This window comes from Anastrepha ludens, chromosome 2 (genome assembly GCF_028408465.1).
Source record: "Anastrepha ludens isolate Willacy chromosome 2, idAnaLude1.1, whole genome shotgun sequence".
Taxonomy (NCBI): domain Eukaryota; kingdom Metazoa; phylum Arthropoda; class Insecta; order Diptera; family Tephritidae; genus Anastrepha; species Anastrepha ludens.
In genome coordinates, this window is record NC_071498.1 from 112,920,086 (window position 1) to 112,946,904 (window position 26,819).

At 36.8% G+C, this 26,819-nt stretch overlaps 1 protein-coding gene across 5 annotated transcripts in view; it reads right to left on the minus strand.

The window, feature by feature from the left end:
• Positions 1 to 26,819, minus strand: part of LOC128855111 (elongation of very long chain fatty acids protein 7) — an 82,456-nt gene that overhangs the window by 28,532 nt on the left and 27,105 nt on the right. The window contains exon 1 of one of the 5 annotated variants that reach the window (XM_054089751.1): positions 18,923 to 18,941. The exons of 2 other annotated variants lie outside the window; for them this stretch is intronic. The gene's annotated coding sequence lies outside the window, so the exon portion shown is untranslated. Of the gene's footprint in view, positions 1 to 13,464; positions 13,577 to 18,922; positions 18,942 to 26,819 lie in introns of those variants that run through there. 2 more of the 5 variants (XM_054089749.1, XM_054089748.1) reach the window with 2 other exon arrangements.

A 26,819-nucleotide genomic window follows, 5' to 3' on the forward strand; every position in this document is an offset into this window, starting at 1 on the left:
TATAATTCTCCTATTTTAAGAACTTTGAAGGAATATAATAAAATCTTGTATTTTACTGAACTTGATTTCTATTTACCAAAAGCTACATTTAAATTATTAGTAAACGAACATTTAAGTAACCTCAAATCTTGTTTGATTTTATCATAATAATCTGTAATACATTTAATTAAACACATAAATATGTCACCCTCTGTTTATAACACTCTGTGTTTGAAAAAAAAAAACCAAAATGTACGGCATTTTATCGGGGAGATGTTAAATGCATTGGCATAATAAACAGAGATGTGGCGAAATGCACGAAGCCGTTGTTGTTTCACCTTCACGACTGAATGAAATACGAAAACGGCAAATGGAGTGAATGTGCATTGTTTGAACTAAAAATGTCAATTTAAAAGTAATACGGTGCATGCTTATTGTTCCCTTTTTGCTTGATTCGATAAGATGGTTTTATGCATGGATTCATGTAGTAAATAATGTTGAAAAATGACTGCATATTTTCTTCATAGAAATACATTGTTTTCGGGCATTAGAGATAAATATATGAATAGTTGGGAGTCCAATACCACCTTGGTAATCGTTGAAACCGGGATTTCCGGAAATTTGTAATGTAATCTCGGATTGCACCCAGAGACATAACTTTATTTAATTCAGTAAAAATTCAGTGAGCTTTGTCTAACACTTCTACTCTCAAACTCTCTTAGAATGCCACAAGGCACTCAATAACAATGTCTCGTTAATTTGCGTACCAGGACATGAGGGATATGACGGCAACGAAAAGGCAGACTTTCAAGCCAAGCAGATGTAAATTTCATCGGACCTAGTCCCATGTTTGGATTTAACAAAAACAGCATAAAACAAAAAGTAAAATACTGGGCCAAAACTCTAATAAATCAGCAATGGAACAACGTACAGGGTCTTAGACACTCCAAAAAGTTCCTAAGTTTCAATTCTAAAAGAGCTAACATGGCCCTCACGTTAAACAAAAAGAGCATTCGCACTTTCACAGGCGCCCTCACGGGTCACTTCACCTGCAACAAACACTTACATAAATTAGGCATAACTAACACCAGCACCTGCAGATTTTGTTGCGAAGATGAGGAGTCTATAGAACATATCATCATCGAATGTCCGGGGTTGACGCATAGAAGGAAAACGTTTTTAAACAAGTTCATGCTTATAGATGAAGACCTTCAATCACTCCCTCAGAAGGAGCTGGTACAATTCATAAGCATACTTAACAGTCAATAGACAGCATAGGGTGCACAATAGATCAATATGGTCGCAGTGCTAAAGGCCCATACCTTAACCCTTTACTACCATTAACTAACCATTAACACTTCAACTGGAAGAATTTTGCATGTGGCAAAAATCGAATTTTACAGGAGAGCATTTTTATAATTAAAAAAAAAATCGATTATGAGCCGAAAAACAAAATTGCCAATAAATCTTAAAAAAAAAAATTCTTTCGGGCGAACAAAAAAATGCGTGTCTCATTATTTTGACCAGAGAGCAACATATTTGAGTTACATGAAGAAGAACATGTCCCGAATAGCCCGGTTGAATTGAAATGGAAAGCACCATACGATAAAATATACAGCTAATTTTCGCAGTAACTATAGACATTTCAACTGCAATATATCACCAGGTGATGCGTTGTGGAATGTAGAACAAATTCTCGTCTATGATATTCTGATATTTGTAGAAAAGTTAATATAAATATTTTTAATAAATTTTACACAAACAAACAATTCTTAAAGAATAAAACATTTTTTCGTATTTACTTATAAGGGGGCGTCAAATCTCATCTAATCTTACGTTGGAGAGAGGGGGGGTCTCGGCAAATATCACGCAATTTTTTTCTGATTGAAACAAAAAAATTGTACATGCTTAAGATTTAATCTCAAGCGTAATCGTAGTATGATTAAGATCATTCACTAATTCGTTCAAAAGAAAATAATTTCATTCATACTTCGACGTTATACATTACTACTGTCAAACCACCATATTTGTTTTATACCAAATAGCTCAATTTAATCTGAATTTGCGGTACAGTGTAGCCCGTCGGTTGTTTTCGCGCCGCTATGAGCCGAACGCCCTATCACTCAGGTTGACGTTTGACAATTCCGGACTTTAAAGAACATGACGGAAAATCATTTGCTCCATTTCTAATACGCGTACCGATTGAACCGCTGAATGCCTTCATCAGCACGCCTATTGATCTCTATTGTCCAAGTATACGTGATGATTTAGAGAAAATATGCTACAGTACATGCGATATTTACTTCGCATCTATCACAAGAGCTGCAGAGCACAGGCGAGCAGCTCAGATTGCACCAGCTAAGCAAGCGCGTATGTTCCGCAAAGTGCGACCCTCACGGATTGTCACAAGACGAGCTAATGAGTTACTGTGCGCAAGCGTCAACGGCTTAGAGTGGCTAGATTAGAACGAAGTTGAAGGAGCACATGATTTTACTGAAAATCATATGGACATGTTGGCCCCAATAGTCTCTCTTGAAACCGCGCATGATTCTCCATGGACTGAATTAGAGTAGATATTCTTTTTTTAATCGCAGTAATTACGATTTAAGTCTTCTTTGTTAAATTTTTATTACACTTATAACTCTCAGCAATATTGATTACTAGTCTTAACTAGTCGTAAATAAAAGCACGAAGCAACTTTTTTTTCTTTTTACAATAACAATCCAACGCGTTTACATAAGAAACCCACATTTTGAAAAATCTCACGTGAGATTGGGGGATGGGGGAGGGGGTTGAATAAAATCTCACGACATCTCACCAGGGGGGGAGGGAGGGTCAGAAAATTTAAAAAAAAAAAAACACCTCACGTAATTTATGGACGCCCCCTAACAAGCACAGCGAAAATGCGCAGCTCCGTCAGGGGGGAAAAATTATAAAAAAATGAAGGAGATTTTTCAGCAATTTTTAACATGCATTTTATTATACTACAATAAAATGTAATAAGCTATAAAACTGCATACCCAAAATATTTCAGAAATTCGATTTAAAAATTATGAAATTGGGATGAACAGTTTGTGGATTTTTTCTAGCTTTTGCATAAAATTTGAAAATTGGATTTGCATGGTTTTGTTATGAGTTATACTTTTATATAAAAGTAATGAAAATTCAAAAAAAAAAAAAAAATCAGTTCAAAATGTTGATGAGTTATCATTCGGTCGCGGAAAAGTTTTTTTTTTGTGATCGAACTTTTGAATATGCCAATGGGCTAGTAGGTGAATGTCGAATCTTAGGGACTGGTTAGTTACAAAAGCAGTCCCAATATATTCTTAAACTTAGATTCCCCCGATATTTTATGATGAATTCCGGACGTCCTGCATTTGGATTAGGTATCTAATCCGATCTAGAATAATATATATACGAATATGAAAGTTTGAAATTTAGATTTATATGATATTTGTCGTAGAATAATGAAAATTGAAAAAAGGAAAAAAGAAAAAATGGTCGAAACTGGTCAAAATATCACATATACATTATTTGAAGCCCTATGTTCCCCCAGGAACCACGGGAATATATATATATGTGAAGGGTGGTAACTCTATCTAAAAGGCAGCCCCGGCGAACCGGCATTAAAGAGGAAGAAGCGGTCGTCATCAGTCGTGTGCGCTAACGATACTTATTTTTCAAAAAACTATTTTTAACTTTTAATTAAAAAACACTGCAATTGTAGAATACATTATTCTGAATTAATAAACGTTATGAATTTCAACCGAAAGAAGGAATATCTTCTTTCTTACATATGGGGCATTCTTCGCCAACCGGACACCCCCATCTGCCCAGAACAGTTTTTATAAAAAAAATTTTTCCCTATGCCGAAATAAAAGCTTATGTCATGTACTTTAATTTGTCATGTGGCACTTTTTAAATATTCAAGATGGACGACGAATATTGACATGATGCTCGGGGGTTTCTGGGTTCGCTGCTGAATATAAATATTGAAGGAAATTGCTGAAATTGGAATTTTTTTTTCATAATACAGGATTTTTTTCACAGTAAAACTTTTTTTTCTTCTGGAGAATTGGAAAATCTTTTAATAATCACTTCCTTTTTGTTTGAGATTTGGAAGGAATGGCTTTTTAGTATTTCTGGTACTGGTGCTGCAGACTCGAATCTTTTGTTAAGCTTCCAACATATTTGTCAATATTCGTCGTCCATCTTGAATATTTAAAAAGTGCAACACGACAAATTAAAGTACATGACATAAGCTTTTATTTCGGCATCGGGAAAAATTTTTTTTATAAAAACTGTTCTGGGCAGATGGGGGTGTCCGGTTGGCGAAGAATGCCCCATATATATATTATTTTGGCAAAGCGTTCTAAATAAGGCTATTGACAAACATGTCGACTGGATAATGCAATGAAACGAACTATGTTAAGCTATTAGAACAGAATAAACTACTCATTGATATTTATTTAATTCATTTCAAAGTAATCTCATTGGGACTCGCTACACTCATTCCAACGCTTCTTCTAATATTCAAAGCACGTTTCATGGGCCGACTGCAACTGCTGCTGTAATAATTTCTGTGGAAATTTGAATTGTGGAAATATGAAAAAGTCATAACATAAAGGTGAAAATCGATGGTTCACTAATACCGACCGTTAATAACCGCAAAATTTTGGGCGTCACCTTCGAGTCTTTACTCTCCTTCTGCATCGTCGCCTGGTAATAGTGATTCGCAGTAGTCAAAGCGTCAGACCTGTCAAAGCACTGCTATCAGGACAACCATGGCTTGCATCCTGATGTCTCCCCTGCAACACCTTTACAAGGCTTCAATGATCCCGCTCAAGAAGCACAGCAATGAATTTGTACTTGGATGTTACCATAGTAATCACCCCTGCAGACATTTGGTAGAGCCTGAACCACGTCCCGGGCAAGTCAGGCGCCATATCTTCGACTAGACCGACGAGATCCAGGACCAAACACAATCTCCAACTGGACTGTAGAGTATATAACAGACATTAAACGACGTTTATCGGAAGACTCTCACTCTTGAACCCCGAATGTCGTTATCATAATCCAACCACTCATTGCAGATGAAGAGCTTCGGCTGCCTCGTTAGATCCGTGCAACTATGGCTCAATTACGGTCTGGATATTGTAGCAGTTTAAACTACTATTTATCCAGAATCGTTTTCAACACACTCAATATATGTCCGGCATGTGAAGGTACCCCGCACGATACTAACCACCTATTCACATGCTTTCTTAAGCCCACTCACCTAACATCTTTCTTCCTCTGGTCCCAACCTGTCGAAACACCGCGTTTTTTTTTGGCCTATCGTTATATGAGTTAGTCGATGATGATCGATGACTACACCGTACCAGCAGGGTCTAGTGAACTGCTACAACAACAACAATCAACAAAATTTTGGTCTCACTCCATTTGGACCCACCACATCGAAACAGCTCGTTTCTTGGACCTACCGTTGGGTGAGATTGACGATGACGATCGGTGACTACAATGTAACGGCAGAGCCTGATAAACTGGTACAACAACAATATCAGCGTGATTTTGAATGGACTCTATTGGGCTTCTTTTCGTTTTTAACTCATCTGAGAAGCGCTTTTAGTGTCATATTTATAGACCCGTACCTCTTCACCGGTAATTAAGGCTTCGGTAACATCTTGGCCCAAAGATAGTGTTTCCTTTAAATATAACAATACGATGCTGCTTCTACAAAAGACTCAGCACTCTCAGACCACCTTATTTTAAACTTGAATCAACACGAAAACATCGTTGATTACGCACTGCACTGTTAAAACAACAACAACAAGGCACCAATATCTCTCTCGTCTCTCACGATGGTCTTCGAGTACAATTTGCTAAACTTTTTCTATGTTTTCCAAAAAACTATATTGAAAATCGTAGACAGGAACATCATTAAACCCCGCGCGTCGCATTTTAAAGTTCTTGCTTGTGTTTTCAACATTGTTGAATTCCATTTTTCTAACATTTTATGTTTCACGACATCGGAATCTTTTACGTTGACTAAGTGTTATTGCTTTCCTAATACCTAAGATTAAAAGCAAGCATTTAATATTTTCCACTTGCCCTCTCATCAATTGACATCAACGAAACCAGTTATATTTAAATTACTTAAGTGCACACACACATACCCAGATACGGAAGATCATTAATAATTGATTATAAAACAGCATTAAGCAGACTAATCAAAACGCAGTCAAACAACGGCAACAACATCAAACCAATAATTACGATAAGTGCAATTATTGTCAGCGGCAATTTACAACCTTCAGCAACTTTAGCACTTCACCTTTATGTAAACCCGCTATTGGCGTTACGTAAAGCAAGAGAAGCAGAATTTAGTAGCAAACATAAAAAATTAAAACAAATTGTAAAAGAAAATTTGAAAAAATAAAATTGTGAAAAAAAACGTTCAAAGTCGCAATGGAAGTGCTGGCTAGCGCATATGTATGTGTGTGTGTGTCCGTGTGAGATATGGAATGCACTGAGCCAGCGAAGGTCACGGTTTCGTTAACTGTTGCTTCTAGCTTGCAAGTGTTGCAGTTGAGTTTAGCATTTCTGTTGTTGGTTGTGGCAATTACAACTGACACAGCAAGTTTTACCGTTGTCACTTTGAACGCGCGCGCGCCTTTGAAAATTTTGAATGTCATGAACGAAACAAAAATGAAAAAATCGCGCATAAATTATGCGAACCTCTAACTTGGATGTTTTACTGCAGTTGCCACAGCCACAACTTCTTGTGCGTATGTATGAATGTATAAAGAGTAAAAACTTTTTCAATTGCCTCAAGCGGTTAACTTTAACAGGTCAGTAGCACTAGCAGCACGCCACAGCGCCATTAGCCTCGCTGCTGCAAATACCCATAAATATGTAGTGATTAGATTTTCGGCATGTGGGTCACTTATGAATGAACTTCCTACTACACATAAGCAAAAAAGCATAACAAAAAGCAGTAGGATGGACAAAACAATAATAATCACAAGAGTTGCTGCTTAAACGTCAAAAACTCGCAAAACCGAAAGTGACAAAAAAAAACCAACGAAATCAAACGAGTGTAGGCGCTTAGCATTATCTCACTTTTCTGATGGCTTAAATCAATTTGGCCTACGCTCATTGACTTTTTGTCGCCGCTTAGAGATCATCGAACACAACCAAAAAACATGAGATCCAAAAAAAAAACATATAATTAGCAAATACCAAAAGGCGAATGCGCTAACAAAACATTTTGTCAAGGTAAACATGCAGCAGTCAGCCATCGGATAGTTGGTGTGTGCGCGCAGCGCATGCGCGACAACGGCAAACGAGCGCTACAGGGCAGCGCAAGGCAAATTACATAATGGCAGTAAGCAGTGCGCGCACTAATATTGCTGCCGCCCGCTGTTTGCTGCTTGTGACAGCCAAGTACGACTGCACCTTTAGCTTAAAGTAAATATTTTTCAGCAGGCATTGTTTTGTATGCTTAGCTTTTTTCTTACACACCGACTGGCGTTGAGTGCCTTTGACAACGTCATTTTATTTACATCACCAAGCAACGGGCGCCCATTGCAATCAGTTGCAGTGATTTCGTTGCTCAATTGGTAGTGACGGCATTAATGACAGCAGCAGCCAACCACTATATGTGCTTGGACTTGTGTATATGCCACTTCCGCATGGTAAACAAATGAGCGTTTGTGTGTAAGCAGGAGTACTTAGGAAATGTAAATAACTGTGACTATGAATATGCAAATTTTTTCATTTCATTTCGAGGTAGTGGCGAAATTTATGAAGAAAAATCCAGGAACTACTGATTCGAGAAGAAAAGTTTCCAGCGACATTCAGCGAATAATTTTGAAATTTTTTTGCAAGCATTAAAAATTACAAAAAAAAAAAATAAATAAATAAATTCAGGCATATTAAAGTAATATCCTCAGAAAAAGACCTAAAAAACATCGAAAGGTATCTTAACGTACGTGATTGCCGTAGCATTCGTTTCGATCGTGGTGAAAATAGCGTTGGTGCTGATGCTAGGGAATTCAAATTTTAAGTCACTAAACTACGGCTTCCGCACCTAAAAAACTACTAAATGCAATGTAAGCAAAGGGTAAAAATGCCGTGGCGAAGACGTTTGTTGGGGTAGCTAGTGCTGGCCGATTTGTAAAAAACATCTCACTTACACCGCTAGGCTTCATTATGTTGCCAGTGCTATGTATTTGCAGTCGAATTATTATTTTATGTAATTCTTAATGCACGACTTCGTGAATTTTAACAAGCCGTTCAGCCTTTTGTCAGCACTGTCCTTCAAGGATGAAAAATATGTTGTTTCTAAGCACATTTGTCGAGTCCTACAAAGAGCACGGCAGTGGCAAAGTAGGTGTTGCAAAATACTCCTAGCGTTCGCTTCGTTGCATGTGTTGCACGCATCGCTTTGGATTAATCCCATTTCGGCTGCGTGATGTGGGGTGAGACAGTGTCCCGTCAGTTGGTTGGTCGGTTGCCGTCAGTACTCCAACCAATGTTTTGCAGTATTTTCTAGAGAGTGATAAAATAAAGTTTTTAGTTTTCATATTCCAAGCCCTTAGCATAATTCTGACATTTTTGTACGAAGTCGAATGTTCCCATATCAACTGCGTTTTCAGAGCTAAGGAACTAGCTTAGTTGCGTTTTCAGAAAGGAGAGTGATGTGTATATTTATGACGTTCTCAAGAGGAACAAGCTTGAAATTATGTGGGAGGGCGGTAGCGGAATTCTTAGGCAAGCCACGATTGCTGGATGGAATGATGACGGGGCTCAATCTATGGAACCAAGATATGCAACATGGACAACCCAATATATGTACCTCTTGGTAGAATAATGACAATTAAGAGAACTTTCTCTATTCTTATAAGGGCTTTGTTTTTTGATTAAAGAGGCGAATTTTCAGCTCAGATATACTGACTAGGCATTATCTATGTAAAAGGTGGCGCAAAATTAACACGCTGAGTGCCATGTGAGTCCAGGTTGGTCTCACAGTGCGAAGGGACTTTCAGGCCTCGTGGTGACACTTGGTCTCACGGTATAATGTGTGACATTTCGGTTTGTGCTGATGCAGCTGCTTCATAGAGGCTATTAGTAGTACTGTATTCACGCCATACTAGAGCCATTGCATTGTTTATGCTGCTTGGCCTATGGGTATGAGACCAATGTGGCATCATATGGCCTATTCAAAAATTCAAATATTCTATTGTATTATGTAAAAAAAAATCGTGGCCGGACGAACCCCATTTTTTTGTTGTATGGTGGTACTCAACGTGTTAATCATCCAATTTTCTTTTTGAACAACTTTTTACTAAATAAAAACAAATGTTTCTAAATGATAAAAATTTTAATTTTGACTACCATTCAGAATTCACAGATAGAACATTGGTTCGAATCTCGGTGAAACACCAAATTAAGAAAAACATTTTTCTAATAGCGGTCGCCCCTCGGCAAGCAATGACAAACCTCTGAGTGTATTTCTGCCATGAAAAAGCTCCTCATAAAAAGAAAATATCTGCCGTTCGGAGTCGGCTTGAAACTGTAGGTCCCTCCATTTGTGGAACAACATCAAGACGCACATCAAAAAAAGGGAGGAGGAGCTCGGCTAAACACCCAAAAAGGGTGTACGCGCCAATTATATATATATATATATATATACAGGGTTGGCCATATTAAACTGACCCATTGAGTAACCCTATAACTTTTTACTGTAATTTCAGATCAGCTAATGACATACCGCGTTGGAAGCGTCAGTCGAAGGAGATTTATACCATGAAACAGTACACCCCAATAGAACGCGCTGAAATTGTTCAGCTGTACATTCAAAATTCCTTCTCGATTGTAAAAACGCAACGTGCGTGGAGAAAAAAAAATAAAGTGAAAAGTGCGCCGTCAAAGAACGCAATCAAGCAAATGCACAAAAGATTTTTGTCTTCCGGCAGTGTGGCTAATACCCGACGTCCAAATAAAAAGCGGCCAAGACGATCTAACGAAAATATCGCGGCCGTACAAGCCAGTATCGAGTCATCGCCGCGAACGTCAGGTAATCGTCGTTCTGCTCAGTTGGACATCCCTCGGACCACTCTACGACGTATCATTCGTTTGGATTTGGGGATATTCCCGTACCAAATACAACTAAATCAACAACTGTTGCCGGCCGATAAGCCTCGTCGCTTGGAATATGCCAATTTTTGTTCCCTGGCCGTTTGATATCAAAAAGCGGCGATTTTGACTGGCCGCCACGATCACCGGATTTGACGCCACCGGACTTTTTTCTTTGGGGCTATTTGAAATCTAAGGTTTACGTCAACAAGCCAAAGACACTAGGCGCACTTAAGGCCAATATCCGACGGGAAATAGCCGCCATATCGGCCGAGACGCTGGCCAAAACTATGGAAAACGCCGAAAAACGGGCACATTACGCTATACGAGCTAAGGGCGACCACTTGCGCGATATCATATTCAAAAAGTGATGTAAACGAATCTCCTTGAACTAAATTAAATGTTTTTCACAATGAAACACAAAAAAATGTTTCTTTTTCCATATTTTTTTAATAATCACATGGGTCAGTTTAATATGGCCAACCCTGTACATATATAATGGGGTGATTAATTTTGCGTACATACATAGTGCATGTTTCCGTATCAGAAGCATCAAGTAGTCAGGAAAGTTTTCCCTACCCACGATTTGGTCTTCATTAATGATCGTCCGTCCTACTCAAATCCACTCATTCATGAATTTAATTTTATATAATCCAAAGTATTTAGAATTGTTATGCATTTCGCAATATGGTTTACGATATTATTTTGTACTTAATTTTGTTCGAATAATTTTTTTTTTTTAGATGACTTATGAAATTAAGAATTTTTTTGCTCATACTCCGAATGATTAGTATAATGCAGTTATAAATGATTAAATTTCTGTTTCGACGTTAGAGACGGCCAATGCGTCGGTAAATATTATATATAATATTGTGACGACTCTATCAGTTTGTGTCCAATTATCGGATATCGCAACTACATAACTAAAAAACATCAAAATATTTACTGCACGCGAAAGAATTAACCAATATTTTCTAATTCTTATATCTTAAATACGGTGATCTAAACTAAAATTCGCTTAGCTGACTACCGAATAAAAGTTTGCGCTTTATAATTTCCAAATTATATTGTAAAGGTATTGCAATGCGACATTTCATTTTAAGTTTCACTGCAAGCAGCTAACTCGGGGACAAGAAAACGCAAAGGCGCCGAGAAGGTGTCACCAGAACTTCCATTCACATCGTAGACAGAGATTCGGTCTGTCATTATTTACAGATTTTGGCGTTAATTCGAAGCAGTTCAAGGAACATACATACGTACGACTCGGAAACGAACAACAGTCGTATGACACTCAAAAGATGCTAATTCCGGTCTTTATATCCAAATATTAGAAGTTAGTGACAAAATTATTGATTTAAATTTATTTCACCTCTGAAAACTGGACGGTCATTAACTGCTAAATGATATACTGAAATCTGGTAACTTCAAACTTTTTTGAAGAAATCAGAAAAGCGATGAGCGTAACGTAACTTTTTTATAGCCACATCGCCCACACTCAACACTGGAAAATCAAAAGTCAGCGCGTTTCTAGGTAATTAATACGCAAAGGTTCCTCGTGTCTAGTTGACAACAACATCGCTTCATTTGGTGTAAAAAATGTAAAACACAATGGATAATTTTGTTTACTTTGTATTTATTTTTTAATGTATTTGATTTGTTTTTTATAAATGTACAGACTTCTAACTTAGTTTTCTGCTTTTTACTGCTTAAATTTGAATTTTTTGATGCCACTGATTTTTTATACTTTGTCAGGGATGAATATGTGTTAAATTAGTTCTCGCTTTATATTTTCTGTACCTGGTAGAGCTCCATATATCCAGGCATCGAGCAATGCGAGCTGCCTTGGTGCCCAAATGTTTGTTCGAAATTTTCGAAGTGTTGAACAATTTGAGCAGCTTAACAAAAAATGTCAATTTAATTTTCCAGGTGTTATTAGTTTACACTGTGTAAATTAATATATAAAACTAAAAAAAAGAGCTGAGAAAAAGCCAAAGTATTCAAAAATGTCGATATACTCGAGCTCACGCTCGAAAATTTTGCCGTAATGAGCATCGCACGGCTGTGCCCGGAAATGTCCGAACAAAATCAAGAGCTCTAGTACATTTTCGGTTGTTTTCGAAAACAAAAAAAAAAAATTAACAAAAAAAATTTAATTCGAAAATTAAATTAAAATTATATTTGCCCTTCTTCTACGGCTGTTCCATAAATAACCATTTCTGATTAAGTCTAGAAAGGTCAAAGTTCCCAAAACCCCCAATATAATAAAATAAAGTTTGTCACTAAGGTAGTCACTCCTAAAATGTAAGTATATTGTATATGTACAAGCCTGATATTAAATTTTTGAAATTTAATTTCAACTAATTTTTAATAAAAATATAGTTCAATCCTTAACAAACGAATTTTGGTACGAATTTTGGAAAAATTGAGAAATATTCATAAAAATTTCCAAATTTTTAATCAGAATTAAAAAAAAGGTGTACGCATTTTTATAGCCCATTCAATTCTAGTGCGTAAATTGCAAGTTTGAAGTTGCTGAAAACTCTTGTTGATTTTTGAAAATTTGCTTCCCTGACGCTGTTTGTTTCTCCATTTGAAAAACAAATTTCGTTGATTTGTCATATGGAGAAAGCTTAAGTGAGATCTTTTTAAAGATTAGCCAGTACCACCTAACCTAACCTATATGGAGAAAATAAGCACTACCTTCAAGGAAAAAATTATAAAAAATCAACTGCAAACTTGCACTTTATTCTACAAAAATTTAATGGACTATAAAACAGTATACAACAATTTTTTTTAACTTTAATTAAAAATAAAATTTTAAATTTTGATGAAAATTTTTCGAAATATATAAATATAAAATTATATTTAATATTTTTTAAATAAAAAAAAAAGTTAAATAAATAATGTAAATGTTCAGAATGTTTGTTTTTTTCGCGGGCTGTGCAATAAATCAAGCAAAATGCACAAATCCTTTCGGAGCCTAAAAGTAAAATTCTGCCACATTGCACATCAAAACCATAAGCGTTAGTCGATTATATTTTTATATTTCTACATATGTGAGCACAAAATATCTTCAAACACAAGGAATTGTTTTTTTTTTTTTTTTGTGAGAAGGCACAACACTTAGTAAATACACAATCACAAAACAGAGGACTCTAAACATCTGAAATGCATTGCATTTATTGTGTGGCGGATTAAAGCACACTAAAATAGCCAAATTCAATATAAATCACAAACAAGTTAACCGGCAAGGAAAAAAACGAAAAAGAAATGCACACTATGAAATGAGTTACGCGTTGTAACTTAACCAACATCTGCACTCGCAAATATTTGTTTGTTGCTTACAATTTCAAGCGTACCAGGTGTTTAGTTGCAGCAACGCCACCGATCAAGTATTGCACAATAATTACGCGAACCACGCTACACCACAAGCTCACTACCAGCACCGCAATCAGCACAAATTAAACCGAACCTAATTTAAAAGCCGCTGGTGCACATTCAGCTAACTGACAATAAAAACCCGATGACGACACTTTTGACAATAACGATAACAAGGTGTTGGTTGTTGGTGTTGCAGCGACTGATGGTAAACGATAATGTCGACGACGACGTTGAAAATGCGCGTCCAAAGCCCAAGACGATAATTTGCAGACTGAAATTTGAAAAAAGCGAAGAAGCAACGTAGAAGAGAGCCCAAAGCGAATTCAAAGTTTTGAGTTGGATGAATTGAAGGGGAACGCTGCCGTGGGGGATTGTAGCCGCCGGCGCGGTATTGCTTTGTGGAACGTGAACTAGTGAACCAGTTAATAAGCGGGTGTGCGTTCATGGCAGCATGGGTATGCGTGCGCGCGCGCTCTCTCCCACCGCGAGTCGATGATGCCAGCCAGTCCATTAGATAGACAGTTGTCAGATGATATGCTTGCATGCGCATAGTAAAACGAAAGCTGATGAGTATTTGGAAATCGTGATAATGAAGTTACTGATGGAGAGATACATATGAGAGTGCGTTAGCCTTAGAGACGCAAGCACACACACGCACACAAATTTGTGTGCAATCAGTTTGAATATCAAAGATAAAAGTTTAGTTATCTAATCTGATGCGAAGTGAACAATTCCAAAGGTCATTGCATATAGTTGTATAAGAAAATAAAAAAAAAAAGCTATGTGAATGGAGTTGGGTTTTTATCAGTTTTAAGGTGTCACATAAAAAATGTGGAGCGTAAAAATGTTGATAAATGTTTAACCTTTTTTATTTTTTCTTTTATAGTTTTTTTATTGTTTTTTTTTTTTTTTTGAATTTGCAAGCGGTTTGCTAATATTTAACACTATTGATTTTAAATATTCATTATTATTTTTGGCTGCTTTGATAAAATATTTGCTTTCATGATTTTTTTATCCATTTTTATTTGTTTTTAATAATTTTATTTTTAGTTTATTAATTTGGTAAAATAAAAAATATATTTTTATAATCTCGCAAGATGTTGAAATTTGGAATTTGGTAGTTTCGGTTAAAAATTTATATAGAAAATTTCTTCAAACTAACATGTAAATAGATTTTATGTATGTAAGGTGCAACACAGTAGCGGACACCGCAATACGACCACACAAAAACTAACACACTCTTTATTGTATAACATTTTTGCACAGCTGAACTTATGTCGAATAAATTTGAAGAATGAATATCAAGGCGCATTTATTAACCCTCCGATGTTCATATGGGTCTGGCCAGACCCATTCGATCTTTAAATGTATGTAGCTCTTTTATTTTTAATATCTGAGGCTTCTTAGTCCATGACTTCCTAAAATGTAGTGTGCTAAACTCAATGAAGTAGCAAAATTAAGATTTTTGCTATATTTGTTGTAAAAATAATAATTTTAAACTAATTTCGTTAATTAAGCTCACATGGGTCTGTGCAGACCCATATAAGCTTCTCATGTAAATTGGCTAACCGTTAGGTGTAAACAACTAAACTATTAGCGAAGGCAGCGGCAGAGATCATTTTTTAGTTGACATTTGAAAATTAAAGTGAACACGTGTTTTTTAATTTGTGGGAAGTGTTTTTTTAAATAAAATGGAACAAGTAAATATGGATGAAGTTGATGTGATGACGCGTTTGCTTCGTAAGCTAAGTGCAGCTAATGTGAGTCCGGAAGAACGTCAGCGACTTCAGGCACAAATTGAAGAAATTATGGCACAGGAGCCCGATCCATTTGAAATAAGTGGCGACGCAGAAGATGATGAATATTTTCCAGATGAAGAAGACTTCGGTGAAGCATCAGATATAGAACAGGAAATCGAGTTAGAGGCTTTTCTGGATCAAAACCATGATGATATTGAGGATTTGTATAGATGAGCTATCGCCATATGCCAATTTATAAGGCCATTATGTCATTGAATCGGTTCAAGAGCTTAACTACTTTCATCCGTTTCGATAACAGTGGTACTCGTGCTGAGATGTTGAAGCAAAGCAAATCTGTTGCCCTGGACGATGTATGGCTCCTGCTGATGGCCAATTTAGAGAAAGCATACACTCCGGATTGTCATGTAACCGTCGATGAGCAGTTATTTCCATATCGTGGGCGCACTCGATTCACCCAATATATTCCGAGTAAGCCGGCAAAATATGGCATGAAAGTGTGGTGGATTTGTGAGTCTGTTTCAAACTACCCTTTGAAAGGTATAATTTATACCGGAAAACCACCAGGTGGCCAGCGAGAAACGAATCAAGGTGAACGGGTCGTCATGAAATTGATGGAAAATTATATGGACAGCGGTAGGACTGTTCATGCTGACAATTTTTTTTCAACATACAACTTGGCAGAAATGTTGATGGCTCGTAGAGTGGCTTTCGTCGGTACCGTAAGAAAAAATAAGACCTTCATTCCGCATGAATTGCTTAACCCGAAGCGTGATGTTAAAAGCACTTTATTTTGTTATCACAATAATAATATCGCTCTGTGCTCGTATATGGCAAAGCCGAAAAATCCAGTAATTATGTTATCCACTGCCCATTACCGTCAAAGCACCGATCTATTGAAAGAATTCAAGCCAGATCAAATTTTGGACTACAATAAATTTAAAGCGGGGGTAGATACAATGGATCAAATGTTGACTGGCTATTCGTGCAAACGCTCGACAAACCGTTGGCCACTGGCAATGTTTTATAATATGCTTGATATTGCCGGTTTGGCCTCATTCATCATCTATGACGAGCTGAATCCGGCAAAGCAGAGTGATAAGAGGCGCTCATTTATCATTGAATTGGCACGGCAGCTAGTTATCCCACATATGACGAAACGGGCGACTAACCCATTAGTATGGAGGTTTGCTCATATAAGACAAGCAATGAATCTTTTCAATATCAAGGGGAGTATGAATTATATACACACCTACATATATCTCCGCGTATAAAGATATGTGTATGCATGTATTCATATTTATTAATTTAAAATAAATTATTTCGCTACTTTTAGGTACCGGAATCTTGCCCATCGACATCAGATGCAGCACAGCAGCAATCATATGCTCAAGTTGCTTCAACACGGCCATCGTGCTACCATTGTGCTGCTTCTTCTTCGAAAACGCGACGTAAAACTCGTTATAACTGCAGCAAATGTAATCGTCCCATATGTCTTAATGAACATTCCATGCAACTATATAGTTGTAAACCCAATTGCTCTTCGTAATTAATACTAATCCCTTCAAATAAATAAATAAAATTATTTTTAAAACCGTATTTCTTACATTATTTGTATGGGTCTGGGCAGACCCTTATGATGCACTTACCGCATCATAAGGCACCGAACATCGGAGGGTTAAAGGTGGCGGCACTAGACCAACAACAATGTTTTGTACGTTCGATTGTCACGGCAAAGTATTGGAAAAGTAGAAAACAAAAACTTAATTCGCCTTGTTTTATTCTGTGCTGACAGCTACATGGAGACAGCGAGAGAAGAAAAACAAATCAGCTGATTTACCAACACCACCTTTAATAGATTCGCCCTGATGAATATAAACGTGTACACAAATGACTATTTTGCTATAAAAATCTCAAAAAAAAAAAAAGTAAAAACAAAAATGGAGCGTTTGGTGGAAATTGCAATTTATTTATTAAACGAGTTTTTAATAGCCTTCAATTAGAGAATTTTTAAGCAGTATTCTTGCTGCTTGGACGTTTAAATTAGTTTGCGGAAAAATCATAACCTTTGGTATTGGAACGGAAAAATGTGTCTGGTTAAGAAGGCTAAGGAGTAACAGTATGTCTACAAGTATATTAATTTTCAATAAATCGATTTTTTTGTTCTTTTTTGTAATTATTTCCAAGTGTAACTTGCTAAAATAATGTTTAAAAATATTTAAGTTCATCCATTCAAGATTGAATGAGATATGAATTTTAATAGAGGCTTTGGTAACGAACAGCATTTCCTTATTTCTGCAAATGCCATTTTTCAAATCGGTGACGACGATTACTCAAAAACTAGTTTTTGGAAATTTTCAGCACATGAAAGTCCAGTTTTTTATCGATTGATTTTTGAAAAACAAAAAAACAATTGTGTAACTCAACCACTTTATTACTGAAAAACTAAATATAAATTTAGACTAGCCGCCATTGTTAATGTTTGTATATTCTTCAGTTGAAGGACAATGAAATTGATTTGCCAGATGTACCATTCATCGCAAAACCCTCTTTTTTAGAACAATACATCACAGATTTAAAAAAAATGCTTGCCAAATTAGGTTCATTGCATGTAATTTGAGATAAATATTGTTCTTATATAAAAACATTAATGGAACACAATTTGAAAAAAAACAAAAAATTTAAAACCCCTATTGCCCTACAACTAGGCATGACGCCTTGAGGCTACCAACGATTAATATTTAAATTGTACGTTTATGCAATTTGTAGGGCATAAGCCGTAATATGAGATACCGACACTGGCGTTTTTTATTGGCGCTTTCAATATTTCACTCAATACATCCCATTCAAGGCACTTTTTATCAAGAAATTTTCTCGGCGCGCAGCAAAACTTCTATTGTATTTATTTTAATTTTTTTATATTTCAGCAATTCGGATATTTGCACTCATAATTTCTTCTTTACTTTCCGCAAAATTAGCGGTTTGAGTTTCACTAATTTTGAATTGAGATTTTAATTGCACTGGATTTTAATTTCTACTTATCAAACAAATGATTGATTTTTTACCTCAAGGCATTTCTCACTTTAAATTTGTTAGCAACTCAATCAAAAAAGATAAAAAGACAAGAAGAACTCGGCTCAGTGGCTACCTCACCTCACCTAGCCGTTTTATCCACCCAAAAACTGATTCGAATTTGATGTTGTTGCTTTATTTCCACGCTTTACTTCTAATATAAATCAGGTTGTTTTCACTTTTTTTTAGTTTAATCTTTTAATTTTGTAACTACTTTTTCATTTTTTTTTTAGAAACTATCTTTTGTTTCTTCAATTATTTTGATAACGAAATATTTGACTCCCCACACGTAAAAAATAATTATAAATTACTTATGAATTATGATTTTTAATTGAATTATGACGATTTTGATAAGCCATAGTTGTAGATTGTCAAATATAGAAAGCAATTATGATGAGTAAAATCGGAAAAAATACTGATAAGAAACAGTCAAGCGGTAAAAATGGGAAGAACCTCAGTACCGACCAGCTGGCCGAACCAATGACTCACGATGCGTTGAGAAATGTGACAGCAAATATGATACATTTAATATATGTAGGTAGTGTAAATATTCATAATATACAAGATTGCACATCGCTCGCTACAATACGTACAAAAATAACAATTTACTGATAAGTGGTGGCGACAGGCCGCAATCTTCAATGAGTAATGCAAAATTATTTTCGCACAGCAAATTCCAGTGATGGCTACAACCACCAACAAAGTATGCGAAGCACAATTCTGTTGTTCCAAATACCACAACAACCGTCAGACATAGGAAGAGCGCGCGACAAGCCAAATGGTGAAATGCGCGCGCAGTAATGGGAAATTTCGACAAAGACGTCCGCGTCCGAAAGCGATTGAAACAAGACTGCCGCAAGATACGAAAATTGTAAACAAAGTCAATAGAGATTTGTTTTGGACCGAGGCAACGAAGACACCACCGAAGCTCTCACAGAAATGTCGCACGCCAACATAGAAGAAATGCTGATGACGAAAAAGAATACATACACACGTAAGCTGCGAGTAAAGCGCAAGATGACGCCTTCTATGCCTTCTATGGTGGCAGGTTAGCTTATGGTAATAGCACAAAATAATGACGTTGTTGGTGGTCCGCCGTCTAGCTGTCTGTCCGACTGTAGCATAACTGCTTAATGATCATGAAATACTGCTGACTAACTAAAACATTCAAGAGAGGCGAAGTCACCGTATGCGGGACAACAGGTGTAACGACAACACACCATCAAAGTTGTTGATGAATACGATCATCGTAGCTGGAGTTGGCGTTATTTGCAGCTGACGTAACATTTGAGCTGTGGTCAACACGGAAAGTAGCACGCGTTCCAGAGTTTGCCCGAAGCGAGTTTGACAAACTCAAAAAAATAAAAACAAATAAAAGCAGGTATGCAGCAAAGTGGAGTGGAGAGTCCCACACATGAGCAGCAGCATCTGGTTTATCGTGTTAAATACGAGTGGATGCCTATGGTATTTTAGCGTTCGGCCGCACTGGAGTCGGATTCCACTATGTACATCAAACAACTCAAGCGCGCTGACCCGCTTTCGCTTTCTTCCTCGCATGTTGTGGTTATTGTTTGCTTCTGCTCCGCTGTTTGTTATGTCGCTGTAATAGCACCTATTCAATACGATTCATAACAGTGAAGCTGAAGCAGCAGCAGCAAGTGCACCAGCGACACCACTACTCGGAGGAAGCCTTTCTTCAATATTATAATACATAAACATATTTTTATGAATATATGTAAGTGTGTGCTACATAAGCACATAAAGAAATAAAAACGACGCGAACTTTCCAGCCAATCTGTTCATAAAATTGGAGAATGAAAGACGAACACAACTTACTCCATCGACTTTAAAGTCGCGGGGAGCAGCAGCAACAAGGCATGGCAATTGTTGCGTGAGCGACTGCAAAAGTTTTATGGCCTGAAACTGACTTGACTGGCTGGCAACACGCGTTGTTGGCTGAAAAGTAGCGAAAAATACAAGTACTGTTAACCGTTATACGACCGACTATATCATTCAATACCCCACATGCGGACGACATTTCTACAAATTAAAATTAAATGAAGCATGCAAATGAGTTGAAAAATCGTACTGACCCACGTCAACGCGCCTATCGCTAAGCCAGCCAATCAACTCGTCTGCAAAGGCGGAAGTAGGAAACATCGCATATTTGTGTTTCATCAACACTTCTGTAACATGAGGTCTCACCACCCACCACCACGACTCCAACCACACCGTCGTCTTATGCACTTTCTACCACAGCCTTTGCGTGTGTTGCAATGCGCACCCGCTCGCTACCTAAAGTTACATACATCAACGTCCATAAGTCAACCGTCATTTCATTCAAGTACTAGGCAAACACCAGAGAAGTGGCACAAAAAAGCCGACAACAAATACCAACCAATGAACAAACGAAGCAAGCAGCGGCGGTGAATAGTCAATAAAGCCACAAACCCAAGCTAATAGAGTCAATAGCCAAAGAAATGCCAAGAAATCAGCAAACCAATGTGCATACCAGTAATAACCGAAGCTAAGCTCTCGCCGCAGCGAACCCATAGCAGCGCTTGAATGGCGGCTAAGAAATACGAGAAAATATTGTGTTTAGGTACTGGCAGGCCACGTTAACTGTGGCAGCGAAATCATGCGAAAAAATAGCAATAACAACAATAGTAACAGTTAAATAGTAGCTTCAATGGACTTTGTACTGTGGGAATATGCACGCACACAATTTTACTCTGGTAAATGCGCTCCAAGGGGTTAGCGTGTCATTGTTAAAAAATCGCTTAAGGTTGACTTCTTCTTCGACACACGGATGATGTTATCGAATTTCACGAAAGGCCATAACGCGCTATAGATAAACTTAAGAAGAACCCATCCATATATCCTCAAAAGTAGTCTACGAATAACTATGTATTACGCTTGGGTGGTCACCTTACACTAAGTATTTATGCGCCGCTTACTCATCAAAGAATTCACTTCAGTACAACTAACGCCTAGCTGGATCGCGAGTGTACTGGGAGCAATTATTTTTAAATTGCTCCTTCAGACTCGTAGACCGGTGTAGCGTCTTATAAGCTGAGATCTACGCTATACACAATGCAGCAAAAATGATAAGACGAATGGACTTACCTCCGGCAAACCTTACCATTTTTGTTGATAGTCTATTAGCGATCGAGGCAATGGCTTAGCGCAAATTAATTCAATATGCGTTAAGGGGTTATACGCAGTTATGAAGCAAATAAAAGACGGGTTGTCAAGGATTTATCCTGAAGAAACTTCAGAATATTTTAATATTTTAATTTTAAATATTTAATTTTAAAAGCATCCTTCAAGAACGTAACAAAATTTTTTATTTATGAAAATGTTGATTATAGAGCGCGCTGCAGGCGATTTCTGGAACCTCCTTTAAAAAAAGACGATTTACGGTGTACATCGTAACTCAGGATTGGATTATCTGAAATCAAAAAACCAAACAAGTTTTGTTAATATATTAGATTATCTAGTAATTAATCGTTCGGCTAATCAAAATAGTGAATTTTCACAAAATGGACGCTTTTAAAAGAAATGATTTCGATTTTACGTTAAAATTTGGCCGTAAATTGATTATAAAATGGAAAATAAGTATCAGATTTACAAAACGAACGATTAAATACTAGAAAATGTATCTTTAAAGATTGAGTTAAAACGGTTGATCGATCAAACAAGCTGTTTTCGAGATATCGTGTACACCGACTTGAAAAATGCCGTTTTGAAAAAAACACGTTTAAAGTTTCAATACCTACCTTAAAACGTGCCGAGGCATCTCTACATATTTAGGTATAACTCCGAAAGTATTGCTTAGATCTACTTCAAATTTCGTGCGTATACTTTTGAATATATGTGCATTACAAAAATGCAATAAAAAAAATAACTGCGTATAACCCCTTAAGGGTATAACCCCTTCAGAATGCAGGAGGTCGCTCTCGCTTATCCAACAACACACTTTGTTGGGTCTCCGGCCACTCTGGAGTGGAGGGAAAAGAAAGAGCGGATGAGTGTGCAAGGAAAGGCTATGAGCTTTATCTTAAGCGAGTGGTAGAGGACGTAGGCATTCCACTAAACGAACCGCACACTGCGATTGACTTGAGCGTAATCGCTGAAACTACTAACTGCAAGATCTCCAAAGCGTTCTAGCTAAAACTGAATCCTAAAAGGACAAAATGTCTGTTTGGATTCAACAGATCAACTACCAGCGTCCTCATAGGTGTTATAACAGGTCACTGCACATCCTAGACAGTAGAATCGGTGGCTTTTGAGGAGTTGTAGAGATGAAAAAGAAATGGAGTCGGTACAACATTTCCGTGGCGATTATTTCTTCGCAGACCTGGCAAATGACTAGTTTACCTTCTTAAAAAGATCTTAGTGGTTTAAGCAACTTAGTTAGGGGATGGAAATCAAATGCAGGTATCAAAATGAGTCTTAGGCCACGCCCAATTGTCTTGCCTTAGACAAGCAACCTGAAACCTGCCATGAAAGAGTACCTCATAAAAAACCATCTACCACATAGAGCGGGTATAAAAGTGTAGGTCCCCGCATTTGTGGAAAACATGAACACGCACACCACAAATGGGAGTAGGAACTTGACCAAACACCCAACAAAGGGTGTTAGCGCTAATTATATGTAAATATACATTATATTTAACTTGTACATAATCATAAATCAGGCAAAACAAAAAATCTAAAAGCAATCACACTTTGAAAGCTTCTCAACTATTTGTTGAATGAAGGCGAGGCCAACCCGTAGAGCTCTCTTTTTGTGAAATCAAGACTGAAAATATGTTATTACGATTACTATCTATGTAGTTCCGACGAATTATTATCATTTATCAAGTCATTATCTTTCAAGCAATGACGCACTGTTTTAAAAAATAATCGCTCTCGTGGAGGTATCAACAGATAAAGCAAGAATTATTTTACAAAGCAGCTATCGAGTCATTTAGTCATCAACAATTATTTCAGATTAAATACTTTGATAAACCAAACAAAGTAATTGGTAAACATTGCAGGGAGTGAAATTCTTTTATTCCTAAATTAACTTGGCAAATACAGCGCGAGAAGAAACTGTGACAGCTCAAAATGTTTACCAGTTTTGACCCAACTGCCATTCTGATGCGCCATGAAGCTATATATAAATAAGTGCTCTTGAAGAAAAGCTCATACAGCTCATTGTTCCATCGCCTACGATACTCGTTTTCGCCAACGTGCCAAGGTTCAAACATCTTTCTCTCAAACACTCCAAGGGACGTCTATCGGATATTGTCATCGAAAAAGCTTCTGAGCCATACGTTAGGACGGGCATGAAGGGAGCCTTATAGAGTGTTAGTTTTGTTCGTCGAAACAGGACTTTACTACTGAATTGCCTACGTAGTCCAAAGTAGCACTTGATGGCAAGAGATTCTCCGTTGGATTTCATGGCTTAGCATGGTTTCATAAGTAGCAATCCACGAAGTGGCGAAAGTCCCTGATCGACATTTACTTGGGAGTGATCAGGGCGATTCTTCTGCATATGGTCCAAGCTTCGTCCATGTAGCCTCTGAGTAGCTTCCGAACAATCGTTCGAGAGCGATCTAATGTAAGAAAGCGAAGCAACCCAGGATACCTGGTTGTGCGCTGTGTTTGGGACGCGCCAAGTAAAAATCCCCCCCAATGAAAACGAAAACAAAGCCTCGAATCGTTTAATACTGCACTATGAAAATTAGAAGGGCATGAAGTAAGTTATATTAAGTAATAGTTACCAAAGAAGTAAGTTAAGTAATAGTGACCAAAGGGGCACTAAAAGTCAATCATAAGATGTCTAAACTGGATACGCGAGAATCTTACATACAATAAAATATAGAGCTTTTAACTGAGGTAAAATGTCATTGCTATTTTAAGATGTTCATTGAATCGCGTTGCACTGTAAGGCTTTTTTTGCCGAATATAATTTATTTACATACCTGCCAGCATTTGAAACAGAAAAAGCGGTCAAAGTCACTAACAAATTTCACGTACAAATTTCAATGCAAAAATATGTTCATATATGCACTGAGACAAAATTTTATGGACGCTGTAGCAGAAATTGGGCAATCAACGAAATTTCAAGCGAGCAACGACCAAAAAAATAAACAAATTATGCGCATTAAATAGAAACACGTTTGCTTGGGTAAAATTATATTTCACGGTCAAGATATGAGATGAATTACAGGCAACACAAAAAATCAAATCCACTTAAACTTAAAAAGAAGACCCACAAAAAAACAAGAAAAAAAAACCTACGTGAAAGATGAAAACATCGATTGTTGAACGAAAGAGTGTCAAAATGGCAATGTAATTACAAGTATTTAAGGGGATGAGCCGCAACTGAAAGTAATCAAGTACCGAAGAAAGAAGAGGAGAATGCACACCCACGAGTATACCTGCGAATTAGTACTTTATTACAAACATACATACATATGGTATACAAATTGTTCAGCTTTCGCAGTGCGCGGCTCCAGTGAAGAATCACAACGAAAAGATTGGCTAATTTCTTTAGTGGCTGCTTTATGTGCGGCGCCTGGCAATGAAAAATAAACTTATTAATGAAAAAAATGGGGTTTTTGAAAGAAATACATAAAAGTAGTGCGCAAGCAAAAGCGAAAATACGAGAAAAAACCAACAAATTAATAAATAAGCAATAGCAAGAAAACATGCTGAGAAAAGCTACTAGCGGCAACAACAACAAAGTCTTGTAATCTAGCTAACTAGCGTATGCGCAAATGTGTGCTTTAATAATTAACATAGCTGAGCGATTTTTAGCGCAAACATTGTTGATGCCAATGAAACATCAATGCTTCCCAACAACATCGGTGAGCTTGAACTAAACTAATGTGCTGCCAGCGCCGATGCAAAGGCAATGACGACGACGACGACGACACCGACACAGCTCAGCGAACGCAACTCAATACATTTTTGAACTTAGTTTTTGGCTTCGGCTGCAAGTACGAAAAAAGAGCCAATAAATTTAACTACCGATTCAGTGTCGGAAATTTGGCCTTTTGTGCGGTTTCATAATTGTATGTGATTTTGATTCGTGAGTGTGGAAACCGCAAGAGTCTAGACTTTTCGAATGTTTTTGTAAGATCAGCTTTGCGCAAATTTCGTAATCGCAAACCAGATGCATGCAAGTATGCATATGCATATGTATGTATGAATGTATGCATGTAAATGACATAGATAAAATTTGACGATTAATGTGGATGTTATCTTTTAATTGATACGATATTTCAAAACAATGCCGAAGTGATGGAAAATGTTTGAGTTTCAGGTTTGGAAATAATCAAAATTTATTAAACAAAGAGAAATAATTATTTGTATGTATTTTCTGTATGCATATTTGGCATGTATTTTGTCATTGACTTAACCCTTTCTTGCATTGGGTTTCTAAATTTTTTTTTTATTTTAGAGAGAAAAAATCAATTATTTGAAAACAAAAAATAAGAAATAAAAAAAATAAGAAATAAAAAAAAATAAGAAATAAAAAAAAATTAAAAATTAAAAAATTTTAAAAATTAAAAAAAAAAATAATGCTAAACACTGTAGTTGCTTGTGCAGGGCAACTTACGGAATCAGTACGGCAATATTTTGTGTCTATCCGATAAAATTGCAACTTTAATATTTTTTATTTATTTTTTTGGTTGTTTATTTGTATATATGTAATGTCTATGAATGGATAGACCCTTACAGACTATTTTAAGTACAGTATAATAATTACTAAGAAAAAACTATCTAAGCTGGTTGACTAAGATGGCATACAGCCATGCAAAATTACCACCAGAAGAATTGAAAAACAAATTTAAATCCGTGCATGCCAGTTAGCTATAATTGGTGCTCGAGAAGCCAATTTTTCAGATTTCATACAGTCGAAAATTCTTATCAGGAACATTAAATTGAATTTTACTCGGAAATGAAGGGCAGTCAATAGTCCCTCTACTGCTGCTAATAATACCTTCTGCTCAAATATGAACGAGACGTTATCAATAAATTTTTTTGTATTTTGGTAGGACTGTTATAAGATTACATGGCAAATTTCAGCGTGATATGTCACATAGTTTGTTTTCTGTGCTACTGTAAACAAGTCAAACTCGAGTGTGTTCTTTGAATTCTCTTTTATGACTTCAATTGTCTCAAAATGTTTTCCACGGAGCGGCAACTTGAGCTTGGAAAACAGGAAAAAGTCACATGGAGCCATATCAGGCGAATACGATGCTTGCGGAACGATATTAACATTATTTTTGTTTAAATAATCGCGAACAAGACGTGATGTGTGAGCTGGTGCATTATCGTGATGCAAGAACCATGACTTTTTGTCCCACAATTCCTTCCTTTTAAGACGAATGTTCTCGCGCAAACGCTTTAAAACGTCTAAATAATATTCAGCGTTAATCGATTTTGCGATTTGTGCGATTTTCAAGCACAATTTCCTTTACTTTTCCGATG